The sequence below is a fragment of the Triticum dicoccoides genome, chromosome 3B, assembly GCF_002162155.2.
Source record: "Triticum dicoccoides isolate Atlit2015 ecotype Zavitan chromosome 3B, WEW_v2.0, whole genome shotgun sequence".
Lineage (NCBI taxonomy): Eukaryota > Viridiplantae > Streptophyta > Magnoliopsida > Poales > Poaceae > Triticum > Triticum dicoccoides.
This window is the reverse complement of record NC_041385.1, coordinates 26,129,662-26,148,764: the sequence shown is the minus strand read 5'-3', so window position 1 is coordinate 26,148,764 and position 19,103 is coordinate 26,129,662.

The window sequence follows — 19,103 nt, the reverse complement described above, 5'->3', positions numbered from 1 at the left end:
ATAGGCCTACCCCCAAGGGGTACAATGGTAATCTGGCCGGGTGTTGGACCCGACTGTCAGTGTCTCTGGTCGCCGGCTTCCCCGCCGGTAGCTGGGGACCGTTGTCGTGGTTCTAAGTCTGACAGTAATGTAGGGGGTAGGTATGGAGAGGCAAGATCCTAGCTATGGAGTAGTTGTATAAGCAAGAGATTTACGAGTTCAGGCCCTTCTCGAAGGAACTAACAGCCCTACGTCTCGGAGCCCGGAGGCGGTCGACTGGATTATGGGTGTATGAGTTACACGGGTGCGAACCCTTTACACTAAGGAGGGGGGTTGCTTATATAGAGTTCGCCAGACCCCTCCGACCCTCATTGTGTAGGGTTTAAAGTACATTAAGGTCGGGCGTTACTGGTAACGCCACAAATAAAGTGCTATGATGACCATTAAAGCTACTCAATGGCCGACCATTTGCGTACAAAGTGACTTTAGATCTTCTAGCTGTCGAGTGGTTGGCTTCATGGTCGAGTGTCTTCGAGTCCGTCGAGTGGAACGCTTCTGAGTCGATTGACATGTGGTTTCTTCTAGAGATGTCCTTGAGGAGGGTAGTTTGGACAGCTCCATGACCCTACCCTAGGTACATAGCTTCATCATTAGCCCCCGAATGGATCGAGGTTTGAGTGGGGAAGGAGCTGAGAACTCTTCCGACCCATTTTGTGTGATATGAGTATATCTTGCTGTGGGTCCATGAACCTAAATAACGACACCAACTTCTTTTTCGGTCGCCTTGGTCCATTCTTGGTTTCCGTCGAGTGAATTTCTTTACTTGCAAAGCTCCGAGTGACGGTGTGGAGGAGATCCTCCGTCTGACAAGTTGTTCTGCTGCTCGCGGATTTTGCGGGATTCGAATTTTGGGTAGTGCGCGGGGCGGAGGAGGCCGCAGTAATTGGGCGGGATAAGGCGGTGACGCCTCGATCTCCGCGCCACCTTTTTCGCCACGTATCACGCGCGTGACTATTGCGGGATTTGACAGGATCGTCTGGGCCTACAGGTCAGTCACTCGGAGGCAACTCCATATAAGCCGCTAGCCCAGGGTTTTTGAGTAGTGCGTCTTCATTTTTCCCCTTCCTTCTTGAATTCTTCCGCCACCTCTGCTCTCATCTCGGTGCCGTCGGTCTGCTTGGGCTTCGCCTGCGGCAATGGTGAAGGAGAAGACGACAGCCCTGGAGCACGCGAAGAAGGCGACGACGCAGGTGAAGGCGAAGAAGTCTGGTCGGGGCGGATCTTCCTCGAGGTCTGCCTTGTCGCGGGGCTGGATCCAGGGCGACTAGATGCCCTCGACGATTCGTCAGGAAGATCTTGATGACTTGGCCGAGGGAGGATTCATCCCTCATGGATCTGCGCGCCTCCCGGGGAACGAGATCGAGCCGCAGCCTCTCGAGGGTGAGTGTGTCCTTATCGCCACTCATGTCGACCGCGGATTCTCCCTGCCCCCTCATCCTTTTTTCCGGAGTTTCTTGAACTTTTTCGGAGCGCAACTCCATCACTTCACTCCGAATTCCATCGTGTACCTTGCTGCCTTCGTGTCTTTGTGCGAGAATTTCTTGGGTTGCCGTCCTCATTGGGGCCTCTTCAAGCACATTTTCACTTGTCGTTCTCAGTCGGTTAAGAAAGCCAAGTCGAGTGACGATAGGACGCAAGTGATTCAGATGTGCGGGGGCCTTGGGATCCAGATGAGAAGCAAAAGTTGTTTTCCAGCTATGACTCTTCCTGACTCAGTCCGCAGTGGCAGTCGACCTGGTTCTACTGCAAAGACTAGCCGACTCCTGGACAGGCGACGGGTCTTCCCCTTTCTCCTTGAACCGAGCAGAAAGACTACTGAGATGTACTCGATGCCCAACGGGGCGCAAGAACAGACCGAGGAGGGAGAGGCGAGCGGAGGTGAAAGTGAGGAGGAGTGGCAATCTGATGGTGAGGGGGAAGAGGATGACGACGGCTCCAGTGAAGAGGAGGAGGAGGAAGTCGATCCTCCTCGCACGGAAAGGCGATCCAAGCTCACCACGACCCCGTGAGCGAGCGTGGGAAAGCGATTGCGCCCGTTGGGCAATCGTCAAAGCGCCCTCGGGCGGCTTCTCCGGCGCCGACTGAAAAAGCGCCAAAGCATCCACGAGCGGCGCCATCAAAGCCGCCGAAGGCCTTGACCAAGATGAGAATGCCCATTCCCACCATTTCCGGGTAACAGCAGAACTTGTGTTTTCTCGTTTAGCACGGATGAACTCTTGGTCGACTCATTGACTAACCGACTGGTTTCTGAAATCTGCAGTGCTGCTACCTCCGAGACCTCCGCCAAGAACGAAGACCAGGAAATGGAAGACGCTGCCACCTCCAACCTTGGTACGCTCTCTGTAGTTTCACTTTTGGTCGATTGGATTTTTGATTTCAACTTTGGATTTTTCCTGTAGTTCCTCCTCATGTCATCGATCTCCCTGATGATGACGATGAGGCGCCACTGAGGTCGAGGAGGAATAGAAAGGCGCTGACTGGCAAGACTACTCAGACTGCATCAGTGCCTGAGACATTGGTTCAAGAGGGTGGCAATATCACTCGGAATTCCGTGTCCTTCACTGTGCCGCTGACGAGTGCCCGTCCTTCATCGTCGACTGCTGACCCGCCCTCCCTTTTCGCCACACACCATGTCCCAGAGGACCAAGCGGGTGCTGCTAAGGAGGCTTATATGCCAGGCGGGGATCATGATGGAGCAGGTGAAGGCGATCCGGGAAGCCAGCCAAGCGGCCTATGATGCTAGCTCATCCCTTCAGAGCAACGTCCAGGTTAGTTGGTCACTGCTTGTTCTGTTAGGATATGCTATCTGAAGACTTTCTTTCCGAAGATCTTTGTATCTGTACACCCACTGGGTGTGTCGATTGAATTTTTGGGGTGGGGGCACGCTGAGTGCACCCACTGGGTGTAGTCCCCGAGACTATGGTGGACTGCTGGCAGTCGACTGTAGTCTTTGTATTTTGAATTTCTTCACTCTAACTTCTTCACTCGGTCTGGTCGGACCATGTCGAATGGAATCTTGGAACTGGTGGGGGCACGCTGAGTGCACCCACTGGGTGTAGTCCCCGAGACTATGGTGGACTGCTGGCAGTCGACTGTAGTCTGAAGAACCTGTGTTTTTTTGGTAGATCATGATGAGACCAAGGCTGACTGTTGGCAGTTAGCTATAGAGCTATAGTTTTAGGATCATAACCTCTTTATCTCTTTCGGTCGACTGATTGGACCAAGTCGGTAGAACCAGTGGGGGCACGCTAAGTGCACCCACTGGGTGTAGTCCCCGAGACTACTGTTGAATATTTTGATTTGGCTGTAGTCTTAGAAATGTTACGATTTTTCTCTTAGTCACTTAGAAGCAACCTATCTTTGATGTCTATCGACTGACCCTTCGTAGAAATCTTGCGAGCTTGTGGCTCGCTATACTGAGTTGGAAAACAAACATATCCAGCTCGACCTTGACTTGAAGCTTGTTCAGGAGAACTTTCAGAAGGCGAAGGACGACGCAAAAGGTATGATTGGTGAGAACTTGACAACTGTCTTTATCTTTCTGCCCATTCCTAATTCTGATCGCATTGTCATTTTGCAGATAAAATGAAGGAGGCTCTGAAGAAGAAGGACCACAACCTTGCCGAGGCACAGAAGGCGGCTTTGGACAAAACGAAGCTTGCGGAAGAAAAACTGGCTTCAGTCGGTAAACTTGAAGAGGAGAACGCCAATCTGAAGGCTGCTCTCGACGCGGCCAACACGAAAGTCAGCCATCTGAAGAATGATAAGATAGCTCTGAATGACAAGGCTGGTGAACTGGTGGGGAAGAAGAATGGTCTGGAGGCTTATCTGGGAAGGCTCGGCAAGAAGTTATTCATCATGCTTGAGGGTAATCTCTCTTACCCGACTGACTTGTAATCATCGACTTATCGTAGAACTGCTGGTTTACCTTTGAATTGTATTTACAGAATTCTGCCAAAACTTTGAGGAGGAGACCAGTCGAGTGGAGACAGGCTTGGACCCCATTAACTCTCTTGTGAAGGATGAAGTTGCTATGAACGTGCTCCGACTGGAGTCTCGTGTTGCTGGTGTGGTTGACTACCTTGCTCGACTGAAGGTTGCGGCGTCTCGAATCGACACGACACTCTAGCCAGGAGCGAGGCTTCAAAATGACCTCGAGTCTCTAATGACTCGACTGAATGAAGTCCCAGGTCGAGTGCAAGAATGGAAGAAATCTTCTGCCAGGTGCGGCGTTGATGTTGCTCTGTCCCTGGTCCGTGTTCATTGCAAGGATGCGCGAGAGGAAAAGCTGGCGTCCATCAAAGTTGCCAATACCAAGAAGCACGACTTCCAATCTTTCATGGAGACCTTCATTGCTGTTGCCACTCGGATTGCTGACGGAATCGACTTGGACCAGTTTGTCGCACCCTCCAGTCCTCCACCTGAGGAGTAAAAAACTTCTATGCTTCGCCTTAAATTTGCCTCGAAATGCCGAGTGGTTTTGTAACCGATAAACTTTTACAGGCTTGACGCCTAAGCACTTTTGAACTCATAGGATATTATCTGAACTTGGCTTATCATTGAATATGCTTGCATTTGCCTTCGAGCGAACTTTGTCCTTCACTCGGAATATACTTTAGTGCTTGAGACGCAGCTTCGAGGTGGAAAATCCAGTCGACCTGCACCTCATCACTCTTGCAGGTAGGGATGGAGCATAGATTGCAGTCGACCTACGTCCTTGCAGATCGGGATGGAGCGCACATTGTATTTGTGGCGTAGCTCCGAAGGAGAAGGTGGCAGTCGACCCGCACCTCGTCGTCCTTGCAGAGCACATGTTGTATTTGTGGCGTAGCTCCGAAGGAGAAGGCGGTAGTCGACCTGCACCTCGTCGTCCTTGCAGAGTGCACGTTGTATTTGTGGCGTAGCTCCGAAGGAGAAGGCGGCTGTCGGTGTCAAAACCGGCGGATCTCGGGTAGGGGGTCCTGAACTGTGCGTCTAGGCGGATGGTAACAGGAGACAAGGGACACAATGTTTTTACCCAGGTTCGGGCCCTCTCGATGGAGGTAAAAACCTACTCTTGCTTGATTAATATTGATGATATGGGTAGTACAAGAGTAGATCTATCATGAGATCAGAGAGGCTAAACCCTAGAAGCTAGCCTATGGTATGATTGTTGTTCGTCCTACGGACTAAAACCCTCCGGTTTATATAGACACCGGAGAGAGCTAGGGTTACACAGAGTCGGTTACAATGGGAGGAGATCTACACATTCGTATCGCCAAGCTTGCCTTCCACGCCAAGGAAAGTCCCATCCGAACACGGGACGAAGTCTTCAATCTTGTATCTTCATAGTCCAGGAGTCCGGCCGAAGGTTATAGTCCGGCTATCCGAACACCCCCTAATCCTGGACTCCCTCAGTAGCCCCTAAACCAGGCTTCAATGACGACAAGTACGGCGCGCAAATTGTCTTCGACATTGCAAGGCGGGTTCCTCCTCTGAATATTTCATAGAAGATTTTGAACACGAGGATAGTGTCCGGCTCTGCAAAATAAGTTCCACATACCATCATAGAGAGAATAATATTCGCACAAATCTAATATGCTGACGTATTCTGCAGCGTGACATCACGCCACAGCCAAGCCTTTATTAGAATCGTTTTACTATCCTACCTCAGCGCGTTTAGCGAGGCGGTTTCCTTGGCACGTCTTGTCAAAGCAGAGATCGTGTCCCTTTATTCCGGGATTCTCATCAATACGGGCGTGGGTAACCCAACCGTGCCATCAATCATGGTACTTGGGAGATAAGCGAGTTTTACCAGGCTGGTGGGGACACATAGTTCCGTCCACCCCTATAAGGGGATAAGGATCCACCTTTTTCATCTACGCTTTCTTCCTCCTTCGCTTATCCATTTCCGCGCACCCGAGCTCCAGCACCCAAGTCCGCACTTCCCACCTCAACCTTCTCCAGCCATGTCCGGAGCGGGAGGCAGGTGGATGGCCTCCTCCGTCACGGAGGGGCACATCAAAAAGCTGAGGAAAGCCGGATACTTGTCCAACGATGTCGCGCACCGGCTCCCAGACGAGGGGCAGCTTATCCCCACCCCCAGGTCCCATGAGAGGGTGGTGTTCCTTCCCCATTTCCTCCGCGGACTGGGCTTCCCACTCCACCCATTTGTCCGGGGGCTCATGTTCTACTATGGCATGGATTTCCACGACCTGGCCCCAAACTTCATCCTCAACATCTCGACGTTTATCGTTGTGTGCGAGGCCTTCCTCCGCATCAAGCCCCACTTCGGCTTATGGCTGAAGACCTTTGTCAAACCGAAGGTAGTGGGCGGCCAGCAAGCAGAGTGCGGAGGCACCATGTTGGGCAAGATGCCCAACGTCATATGGCTCGAGGGCTCCTTTGTGGAAACCATCAAAGGGTGGCAATCGGGGTGGTTCTACATCACTGAGCCGTGTGACCCTGAATGGGCAGCGGCCCCTGAATTCCGATCTGGCATCCCCACTCGGCTCACCTCCTGGAAAGAGACGGGCCTGTCGTGGGGTAATTTGGGAGAGCTGACCGGACTCCAAACCTGCATCCAAAACCTGATGGACAAGAAGGTTAAACTTGTCAACGTGGTCCAGGTCATGTTCTTCCGCCGGATCCTCCCATGTCAACGACGGGCTTTTAACTTGTCAGAGTTCGACCCGGCCCAACACCAAACTTTGTCCAGGCTTTTTGACACAATGCACGAGGATGCCTGGAAGGTGCTATTCAAGGGCGCCGAGGTTCCTCCTCCCATTACCGAGGATCACGGATTCTGCGCGAAGCGGCAAGCCAGCATGGTAAGCTTGTTTTACCCTTTACGGGATACTCGTTTTTCATAGTTTGACTCTATGTGGGATTCTAAGCTCCCGTTTCTTTGACAGGACTGGCAGAAGAAGTCTGGACAGATCGACTGTCCGGCTCCCTTGCCCGAAAGCCCAGCAGATGCCCGCTTGGCGAAGCTGCTGGTCCCGTCACCTCACGTGGTGCCGGAGAAGAAGGCCAAGAAGAAGGCCACGGGAACTCGAAAAAGTTCCCGGCACCAGGTGGTGTCGGATTCATCGTCCGATGACTCCGAAGCGCCCTCCTCCCACGAAGACGAGGAGGAGGAAGAAGAGGCCTCTCCCCCTCCAGCGGGGGGAGGAAAGAAAAGGAAGGCTACCCCAACTAGGGGGCCGGAGGGTCCAAGAAGGGAAGGACCCTTCCTCCGGACCACTCCGCTGACACCGACGACGGCGAAGAGGAGTGGCCGTCTAGGGCCAAGCCCCTGGCAAAATCGTAAGTATCCAGATACCAGAATAACTCATGGCGTCCCTTTATCGCATGGTGTCTTCTGACGCCGAATATAATCATGCAGTCCGCCCAAGGTCCAGCTCAGCGCTTCATCGAGCGGCTCCCTGGATTCATCGGATGTCAATAGTCTTTCACTCCCAACCGCTACCTCCCCTCGCCCTACGGACGATGCCGAGGTGGAGTCCCAAAAGGGGCCAAGCCAGGAGGAGGTGGTCCTAGAGGCGCCGCAAGGCGACCTCCTAGACTCTAGGCGCCAAGGGGACAAAACCCCAAAGGGCTTTAAGTCCAGGCCTGGGCCGGACACCGTACCGGAACCTTCAATGATTTCGGAGACCGGCAGGCGACCCCCTAGTAAGAAGGGCAAGCCTATGACACCGGTGACCTCCGTCCAACCGGAGGCACCGGATAATTTGCTGGAGGTGCTTAATGGCGCCTCCATCGACGAGGAGCACCGCACTATTATGAGTGCGGTGATCCAGAAGGTTCAGTCCGCCAAGAGCGGGCTGACGGAAGCCTGTGCCAGCCTTCTAAAAGGCTTTGAGGTATGTATTTGAGATATGTAAAAATATTACCGCATAGACAGTAGCCCCTGATGCTCAGTTTGGTGTTCGGAAAGAAAAGCCGGACTGAGGATCTAAAGAGATATACGCAGGAGTCTAACATAAGTATGTCAATATGGGAATGCAGGCTGCGCTGCTGCATCGGACGCACTGACTACGGAGGTCGATGCATTGAAGCAGAGCCTCGAGCGGTCCAAGAACGAGCTCGGCCTTGCCAAGAAGCAGCTCGAGGACAAGGAAGGTAAGTAGTACCTTATATAAGTATATATAAAAAGATCTGGTTGCAAATAATGACAGGACCACCGTGAGTATTACAGGGGCCACAACCGAGGTGACGACCCTGAAGGAGGCACTGTACAAGGCCAAAGACAATGCGGCCGTGGAGCGCACCGAGCGAGAGAAGCAGGAAGCGCAGGTGGCGGAAGTGCGGCAAGAGCTCCATGCTCTTGTGAAAAAACATGAGAGGTTGGAGCTTGACTCAAAGACTCGAGAGTCCGAGCTTGCCTCGGCCCTTGAGAGCGCCGAAGCCTAAAAGGCCCTCCAGGAAATTGAGACGATGAAGAAGATAGCGGCGGGTAAGGCATTCTTTATGCAAAGCAAGCACGTGAAAGTGAATTACTTGTTACTTACCCGAGTCCGGAGCTCTCCAGGATCATTCGCAGATCTGCCTTGTAGTGTGTCCGACGCTGCCGCATTCTACCGAGCCGAGGAAGGGAGCTCGACGGAGAAGGTGTTCTGGTCCCAGTATGGTGAGGCCGGACACCCGGTGCCCTTGAGCGACCAGGTGAAGCAGCTGGTCAAGCTCCATAAGGCAGCCGAACAGGCCATGAAGGGCCTTATAGTCCGACTATGGCCTGGGGAGGTCATGCCTGGGAGCTACTTTGGGCTGGTGAGGTGGCTGGCGGATGCCTGTCCATGGCTTGAGGTCATCAAGCGCTCTGTATGCATCGAAGGCGCCCGTAGGGCCCTTGCCCGTGTTAAAGTACACCGGGGCAAGATGGATGCTGAGAAGCTGGTGACAGATGGGCCACCGGAGGGGAAGGAGCATCACAAGCCCGAGATGTATTATGAGGGTGTCCTGAAGGGTGCCCGCCTTGTGGCGGGTGAGTGTTCCAAGGATGTAATTTTTGAGTAAACTCGCTCGTGTTATCCTGTGCGCTGGAAACTTTTTCATATGCGCTAAGCAACGCTTGTTGAATTTAAAATATTACCTTTTGTGCGGCCGTTTATTAAATCTGAGAGATGGCGAGTCGTCGGCTTCTACCCCCATGCCACTAGTGCTGGGGTGTTCGGGATAAACCTGAGCGCTCTTGTTCCCATTCTTGGGTCCTTCGAGGGAGGCGCTCAGCACAACAAACATGGCAATCGGACTATAATGCTTTATCACTCTCACTTAGCCATAGAATTCTATAATTTTAAATTTCGGCGAAGCCCCTAGTATTCGGAAGACCGAGTTCGGGGCGCTATCCACGCCTAGGCCGGATAAAGTCAGCTCCTCGCTTTAAGCGGCATAAGTCTTTAGGGACTCGAAACCTCTCGAACAGCGATCGGCTCTTGCCCTATCATGACGGTCAGTTTTAGCTTTCTCTACTGAGGTGCTTAACCCAGCTCAACTGGGGCACAATCGCAGTAGTTCTCCCAGCGCTACCTTAGCCGATATAACAGAACGTAAGGTACCAAAAAATGGGAGCCGGGCAAACCCAACTATTGACCCAAGACATGATTCGGAGCCGATGCATATAATGCTATAAGTTCGGGGTGCGGCACTCATGAGAGTGTTCGGACTTCTCACACCATATTCTGGGGTACTTAAGCCCCTGGTGTATTGGCCCAAAGTGCACGGTTGCATAATGTCATAACTGAACTTAAAAAAATGAATGCAATAATAGACAAGAGCTATGTATTGTTTATTAAAAGGCTGCTGTGAAAGCAGAACGATACAAATAGTGTGATAAGCAAGAGATGGGATTATTTGACATGTCTCCCTCCAGGGGCAAGCTACGGAACTTTATGTAAGACAGGTATTTAGCTCGTTACAGAGACCACCTGGACATTCGATGTAGCTTGCTACCTCCCTGGCTGTTGCATCGTGTGTCCGGCGATTATACTGCCGGACAGGCCTCCGGAAAGTGGAGTCCTGAAAGTAAGAAAAAAGAAATGACGGAATCGGGAGCCCCTAGTGCGGTTGAGCCGCATTTCGGGCGTGCCGTGGTTGTGCCCCTCCCCTTATGGCCATGGTATTTCCAGAGCGTAATTATGTACGTGTGGTACTGGTTTTGCAATTTCGCGAGGGATAGGGTTGGGGCCGCACTGCTACGCTTGCTCGGAACGTGCCAAGCGGTCTTGTTGTAGGTTACTCCGGGCGCGCTTGACGGTGTCCGGATGTTTAATAGCCGGACTGGAGAATTGCCTTGAGAGGCTACTTTGTACTTCCGCTGTGAGGGCCACCGTGTGCTCCTCCGTTCGAAGAGAGCGTTCGGTGTTTCCATTGACCGTAATGACTCCTCGAGGGCCTAGCATCTTGAGCTTGAGGTATGCATAGTGCGGCACCGCATTGAATTTTGCAAATGCGGTTCGTCCGAGCAGGGCGTGATAGCCACTGCAGAACGGGACTATTTCGAAGATAAACTCCTCGCTTCGGAAATTATCCGGGGATCCGAAGACCACTTCGAGTGTAACTGAGCCTGTATAGTTGGCCTCTACACTTGGTATGACACCTTTAAAGGTCATCTTTGTGGGTTTGATCCTTGAGGGATCTATGCCCATTTTCACACTGTATCCTGATAAAGCAGGTTCAGGCTACTGCCGCCGTCCATGAGGACTCTAGTGAGGTGAAATTCGTCAATGATTGGGTCTAGAACCAATGCGGCGAATCCACCGTAGCGGATGCTAGTGGGGTGGTCCCTTCGATCAAAAGTGATCGGGCAGGAGGACCACGGGTTGAACTTCGGGGTGACCTTTTGGGGATGTGGGTTGCGTATATCATGTTCACCGTCCGCACTTGTGGGGGAAAGCCCTTCTGTCCCCTATTGTTCGGCAGGCGGGGCTCCTCCTCGTCATCGTTATGTAGCCCCTTGTCCCTGCTTTCGGCACTTAACTTGCCTGCCTGTTTGAACACCCAACAATCCCTGTTGGTGTGATTGGCTGGTTTTTCGGGGGTGCCGTGTATCTGGCACGAGCGATCGAGTATTCTGTCCAAACTGGACAGACCCGGAGTATTTCTTTTAAATGGCTTTTTCTGCTGACCGGGTTTAGAGCCTCTGAATCCGGCATTTACTGCCGTATCATCAGCATTGTCGCTGCTAATGTGGCGCTTGTGCTTGTTGCGACGCGACCTGCCATTGCTGTCCTTGGTATCCGAATTACCAGGGCTCTTGGTCATGTTATTACTACGAGCTAGCCAGCTATCTTCTCCCGCGCAAAAGCGGGTCATGAGTGTTGTGAGGGCTGCCATGGATTTCGGCTTTTCCTGTCCTAGGAGCCGGGCAAGCCATTCATCACGGATGTTGTGTTTGAAGGCTGCTAGGGCCTCTGCGTCCGGACATTCGACTATTTGATTTTTCTTGGTTAGGAACCGTGTCCAGAATTGTCTGGCCGATTCCTCTGGCTCCTGAATTATGTGGCTTAGGTCATCGGCTTCTGGTGGTCGCACATAGGTGCCCTGGAAGTTGTCGAGGAATGCGGCTTCCAGATCCTCCCAGCAACCAATTGATTCTGCTGGCAAGATGTTAAGCCAATGCCTAGCTGGTCCTTTGAGCTTGAGTGGGAGGTACTTGATAGCGTGTAGATCATCACCGCGGGCCATGTGGATATGAAGGAGATAATCCTCGATCCATACCGCAGGATCTGTTGTGCCATCGTATGATTCAATGTTTACGGGTTTAAAACCTTCGGGGATTTGATGACCTATTACTTCATCTGTGAAGCATAGTGGGTGTGCCGCGCCTCTGTACTGGGCTATATCACGACGTAGCTCAAATGAGCTTTGTCTGTTGTGTTCGGCCTGGCCGTATTTGCCGTATCCGGCGTGATGGTTATCGTCACGTGTCGTGGGGCACCCACGTGTTCCGTAGATCGATCTTGTTTGCCTTGCCTTGTCCTCCAATATTTCTCGCAGGTCCGACGCATTTCCCCATGCCTTGGTATTTTTTGAGCGACGTCGGGGTGCGGCTTGAGTGGATGGCCGAGAAGCCTCTCTATCGCGGCCACGAGGTGGTCGGTCGGCCGTGTCGTGCACTGGTGATGTAGGTTTAGGTGCTTCCTCCTCTAGTCGGGGTAGCAGCCTGCGTTTTGGGTAGCTCTTGGAGGGGCGTTCGAGTTTGTACTCTTCGGCTGCAAGGACTTCAGTCCATCTGTCGGCTAGCAGGTCTTGATCAGCTCTAAGCTGCTGCTGTTTTTCTTGAGGCTGCTCGCCGTGGCCATAAGCCTGCGCTTGAAACGCTCTTGTTCGATGGGATCCTCAGGCACGACAAATTCTTCGTCATCGAGGCTTGCCTCGTCTTCGGAGGGAGGCATGTAATTATCGTCCTCTACCTCCTTGTCTGCTGCTCTCTCATGAGGGCTGGCTTCTTCCTCCTCCTGTGGTGAATCCTGCTGGAGGGGGTTGTCTTCGGCACTGTCCGGGGTGTTATTATCTCCTGTGCCGGAATCACCGTTTTTGCTTTGGCGGGATTTAGAGCGGCGCCGTTGACGCCGGCGCTTAGGCTGCTTTTTGGAGGGATCATCCTCCGTTGTTCCATCGCCATCCCCTCTTTTGGGGTGTCCACCATGTATATGTCGTATGACGAGGTGGCCTTCCAGTGCCCTATAGGCGCTGGGTCTTGGTCGTCTCCTGCATCGGCGTCTATACCGTCGATGTCTTCGGAGTCGAAGTCGAGCATGGCGGTTAAATCATCGATAGTGGCTATGAAGTGGGTGGTGGGTGGGCTTTGAATTTCTTCATCGTCCGCATCCCAACCTTGCTGACCATAGTCCGGCCAGGGCTCTCCTGATGAAGAGAGAGACTTTAGTGAATTCAGAATGTCGTCGAAGGGCGAGTGCTGAAAGATGTCTGCGGCGGCGAACTCCATGATTGGCGCCCAATCGGGTTCGACTGGCAGGGGCGCGGAAGGTTCGGAGTCCGGAGAGGAGTCCGGCACCTTGGAGTCACGAGCTTCGCAAAGGACAAGGCCGGTGTTCTGCTCGATTGCCGTAGGGATTGCATCCCCCGAGGCGGTGTCCAGCCACCTGTCCTTGATTGGCGCAGTCGGCTCCGAGCTAAGGGTAAGAGCAGGCACTGGGGCGGCCTCCTGGGCACTGTTCAGTGACAGAGCTAGATCATGCCCATCGTGATAGTGCGGCGCACTCAGCTGCGGCTCGAACCCGTCGAAGATCAGATCTCCGCGGATGTCAGCCGTGTAGTTCAAACTTCCAAATCTGACCTAATGGCCAGGGGCGTAGCTTCCGATCTGCTCCAGATGGCCAAGCGAATTGGCCCGCAGTGCAAAGCCGCCGAATACAAAGATCTATCCAGGGAGAAAAGTCTCACCCTGGACCGCATTGTTGTTGATGATCAGAGGAGCCATCGGGCCTAAAGGTGACGACACAGAGGAACTCTCAATGAAAGCACCAATGTCGGTGTCAAAACCAGTGGATCTCAGGTAGGGGGTCCCGAACTGTGTGTCTAGGCAGATGGTAACAGGAGACAAGAGACACGATGTTTTTACCCAGGTTCGGGCCCTCTCGACGGAGGTAAAACCCTACTCCTGCTTGATTAATATTGATGATATGGGTAGTACAAGAGTATATCTACCACGAGATTAGAGAGGATAAACCCTAGAAGCTAGCCTATGGTATGATTGTTGTTCGTCCTACGGACTAAAACCCTCCGGTTTATATAGACACCGGAGAGAGCTAGGGTTACACAAAGTCAGTTACAATGGGAGGAGATCTACACATCCGTATCGCCAAGCTTGCCTTCCACGCCAAGGAAAGTCCCATCCGAACACGGGACAAAGTCTTCAATCTTGTATCTTCATAGTCCAGGAGTCCGGCCGAAGGTTATAGTCTGGCTATACGGACACCACCTAATCCGGTTCTCCCTCAATGGCAGTCGACCTGCACCTCGTCGTCCTTGCAGAGCACACGTTGTATTTGTGGCGTAGCTCCGAAGGAGAAGGAAACAGTCGACCTGCACCTCGTCGTCCTTGCGGATCGAAATGGATTTCATACTTAGGCGAGTACTAGACTGCAGCTAAGCCCTCGAGTGGGAGGGTTGCTCTCCACTCGGTAGGATTTTCGAATACTTAGGCAAGTACTGGACTGCAGCTAAGCCCCCGAGTGGGAGGTTTGCTCTCCACTCAGTAGGATTTTCAAATACTTAGGCGAGTACTGGACTGCAGCTAAGCCCCCGAGTGGGAGGTTTGCTCTCCACTCGGTAGGATTTTCAAATACTTAGGCGAGTACTGGACTGCAGCTAAGCCTCCGAGTGGGAGGGTTGCTCTCCACTCGGTAGGATTTTCAAATACTTAGGCGAGTACTGGACTGCGGCTAAGCCCCGGAGTGGGAGGTTTGCTCTCCATTCGGTAGGATTTTCAAATACTTAGGCGAAACGGATTCGCAGCTAAACCTCCGAGTGAGAGGCTTGCTCGTCACTCGGTAGGATTTTTAGATACTTAGGCGAAACGGATTCACAGCTAAGCCACCCACTGGGGGATGTCTCACGAAAACAAAAGCAACAACAATCACTGGGAAAATTATAACACTCTTTTCTTTGATACACAAACTACAGGGGTACTTTTTATTACATCTCATCCGAGTGAGAACTTAAGTATAAAAGGGGCGGAGCAGCTCCACATTCCAAGCTCGTGGCTCATCAATCTGGCGATCGACATTGTAAAGACGGTACACTCCATTGTGGAGAACTTTGGTGATGATGAAGGGGCCTTCCCAAGTAGGAGCGAGCTTGTGCGGTTTCTGTTGATCCACTCGGAGGACCAAGTCTCCTTCTTGGAAGGCTCGACTCTTCACGTTTCTGGCATGGAATCGACACAAGTCCTGCCGATAGATGGTCGATCGGATCATAGCCATCTCTCTTTCTTCTTCTAGAAGGTCGACTGCGTCTTGCCGGGCTTGTTCTGCTTCATCTTCAGAGTAGAGCTCGACTCGGGGTGTATTGTGAAGCAGGTCACTCAGCAGAACTGCTTCAGCTCCATAGACCAGAAAGAATGGAGTTCGCCCAGTCGACCGATTAGGAGTGGTCCCCAATCCCCAAAGAACTGAAGGAAGTTCGTCGACCCACGTGCCTGCTGCGTGCTTGAGATCATGCATCAACCGGGGTTTCAGTCCTTTGAGAATTATGCGTTTGCTCTTTCTGCTTGTCCATTCGACTGGGGGTGAGCGACGGAAGCGTGGTCGACCCGCGTGCCTTGAGAAGCGCAAAAGGCTCTGAATTTGTCGGAATCGAAGTTTGACCCATTATCAGTGATGATGCTATGCGGAACTCCATATCTGAATATCAACTCTCTGATGAAGCTGATAGCAGTGCTGGCATCAAGATTCTTGATAGGCTTAGCTTCAATCCACTTAGTGAACTTGTCGACTGCCACCAGTACATGGGTGAAGCCACTCCTGCCAGTTCTCAGTGGTCCAACCATATCTAATCCCCAAACAGCGAAGGGCCAGACGAGTGGAATGGTCTTCAAGGCTGAGGCGGGTTTATGTGACATATTGGAATAGAACTGACATCCTTCACACTTGTCGACTATCTCCTTCGCCATTTCATTTGCTCTGGGCCAGTAAAACCCCGCTCGGCATGCTTTAGCCACAAGGGTCCGAGAGGACGCATGATGACCACAGGTCCCCGAGTGGATATCGTCAAGAATTATCTGTTTCTTCTGGTGTTATACATTTCTGACCGACACCAGTCGCGCTTTCCCTGTACAATTGCCCCTTTATCACAATAAAGGCCTTGGATCGACGGACGATCTGTCGAGCCTCTTCTTCATTCTCTGGGAGCTCTTTCCTTAGGATATACGCGATGTACGGCACTGTCCAGTCGGGAGTGATGACCAAAACTTCCATGATCAGGTTGACCACAGCTGGAACTTCAACTTCAGTCGGATCCGTGGCACTTTTTGGCTGCGTGGCTTCTTCGGTGAAATGATCCTCTTGAACTGATGGTGTGTGGATGTGTTCCAAAAACACATTACTGGGAACAACTTCTCTCTTGGAACCTATTTTTGCCAAATCATCAGGCGCTTGATTTTTTAGTCGGGGTATATGATGAAGCTCTAACCCCTCGAATTTCTTCTCTAGCTTTCTCACTGCATTGCAGTAACCAGACATGGCCGGACTTCTGACGTCCCACTCCTTCATCACTTGGTTAACCACTAAATCTAAGTCGCCATAGATCATGAGGCGATAGACGCCAAGTGAAATGGCCATACGCAACCCATACAAAAGTGCTTCGTATTCTGCTTCGTTAGTGGAGGAATCAAGGTGAATCTGGAGCACATATCTGAGCTTATCTCCTCAGGGGGACACCAACACTACCCAAGCACCAGAACCATTCAGCATCTTAGAACCATCAAAGAACATGGTCCAGTGCTCCGAGTGAACTTGAGTCGACAGTTGCTGCTCAGTCCACTCGGCGATGAAATCCGCTATTGCTTGGGACTTGATGGCTTTCTTTGCCTCAAAATTGATATCTAGGGGAAGGAGTTCAATCGCCCATTTTGCCACTCGACCGGTTGCATCTCTGTTGTGCAGAATCTCTGACAATGGAGCATCACTGACGACTGTAATGGAATGGTTAGAGAAGTAATGAGCAACCTTCTTCGTGGTTATATAAATCCCATATACAAGCTTCTGATAATGAGGGTATCTTTGCTTTGATGGGGTCAAAACTTCAGAAACATAATATACTGGGCGCTGAACCTTAAAGGCTTTTCCTTCTTCTTCCCGCTCGACCGTAAGTACTTTACTGACGACTTGTCCTGTGGCTGCAATGTAAAGCAGCAAAGGCTCTTTACTGATTGGGGCAGCAAGCACCGGCTGGGTGGAGAGCAGGGCTTTTAGCTTTGCAAACGCTGCATCAGCTTCAGGAGTCCACTCGAACTTGTCTGACTTCTTCATCAGTCGGTAAAGAGGCAATGCCTTCTCACCGAGATGAGAGATGAATTGACTTAAAGTGGCCAAGCAACCAGTAAGCTTCTGGACATCGTGCACATGCACAGGACGTTTCATTCGGAGTATAGTACCAACTTTTTCTGGATTGGCGTCGATTCCTCGTTCAGAAACAAGAAAACCGAGTAACTTTCCGCCAGGAACTCCGAATGTGCACTTTGATGGATTAAGCTTGATATCATACCTCCTTAGGTTGGCAAATGTTTCAGCAAGGTCAGTCAGCAGGTCGGAACCTTTCCGTGACTTGACCATAATATCATCCATGTATGCTTCCACATTCTGACTGATTTGAGTGAGCAAACACTTCTGAATCATCCTCATGAACGTGGCTCCGGCATTCTTGAGGCCGAATGGCATGGTGACATAACAGAAGCACCCGAATGGAGTGATGAAAGATGTTTTGATCTCGTCGGGTCCATATAGACGGATCTGATGGTAACCAGAATAGGTGTCTAAAAATACACGCGCTCACATCCCGCGGTCGAGTCGACTATTTGGTCGATGCGGGGGAGAGGAAAATGATCTTTCGGGTAGGCCCGATTGATATGTTTGAAGTCGATGCACATGCGAAGTGACATGTCCTTCTTAGGGACCATGACAACATTGCGAGCCACTCGGAGTGGTAAATCTCTCGGATAAACTCTGCTGCTAAGAGCTGAGCCACCTCCTCGCCAATGGCTTTTCTTTTCTGGACGGCGGACCGTCGCAGATGTTCTTTGACATGTTTCACTTTTGAGTCGACTCATAGACGATGCTCAGCCAGCCCCCTGGGAACACCCGGCATGTCAGAAGGCTTCCATGCGAAGATGTCCCAGTTCTCACGGAGGAACTGGATGAGCGCTTCTTCCTATTTGGAGTCGAGTGTTGTAGAGATATGAGTCGGAGCAGCACTGGGATCGGTCGGGTGAATGTGAATCGGTTTCGTCTCACCGGACGACTGAAACGCTGATTCCGTAGCGGGCTTCTTGGCTCGCAACAAATCACTCGGGTCTGCAGTTTTCTGGTATTCCTGCAGCTCTACCACTGCCATCTGAGCATCGGTGATCTTTGAGCCTTTCTGAAAGCATTCTTCCACCTTCTTCCGATTGCGAGTAATAGTGATCACACCTTTGGGACCAAGCATCTTCAATTTGAGGTACACATAACATGGTCGAGCCATGAAACGTGCATAAGCTGGCCTTCCCAAAATAGCGTGATAAGCACTCTGGAAATCCACAACTTCAAACGTCAACTTTTCTTTGCGGTAATTCTTGGAATCACCGAAAACCACTTCAAGAGCAATTTGGCTGAGTGACTCAGCCTTCTTTCTAGGAATGACTCCATGGAAACTCATGTTGCTGGTACTGAGTCTGGATATCGGAATGACGATCCCTTTCAACGTCTCTGCGTATAGTATATTTAGGCCACTGCCACCATCCATCAAAACCTTAGTCAGTCGAGTACCTTTGACGACTAGGTCGACCACCAAAGCTTGTCTCCCAGGGGTGGCTATGTGTGTCGGATGATCGGACTGGTCGAATGTGATGGCAGTCTGAGACCATTTCAGATAACTGGGTGTCGCCGGAGCAACCATATTCACTTCTCGGTTGATAACTTTCAGTTGAATTTTGCTTTCAACATCAGCAAAAATCATCAGGGTGGAATTGACATGGGGATATCCATCATCACTATCCTCTTTGTCCTCAACTTTGTCCGACTCCTTCATCTTATCTTTGGGCTGTTTTCCCTAGAATTGCTGGATCAAGAGCCGACACTGTCGAGTGGTATGTTTTGGGTAAATGAATTTACCCTCCTCATCTTTCTTCGTGTGGATGTGGCACGGCAAATCCATCACGTCATTCCCTTCCTTGTCCTTCACCTGCTTAGGGTTCCAAGATCCTTTGGGTTTTCCTCTGAACTTTCCTTGAGTCACGGCCAAGGCTTCTCCTGGAGCAGCGGGCTCGGCTTTCCGCTTCTGCTTCCGACTGGAGTTCCCTCCTCCGGTTTCATGGGCGACTGACTTGTGCTTGCCACTCCGGAGCCGATCCTCTTCTTCAC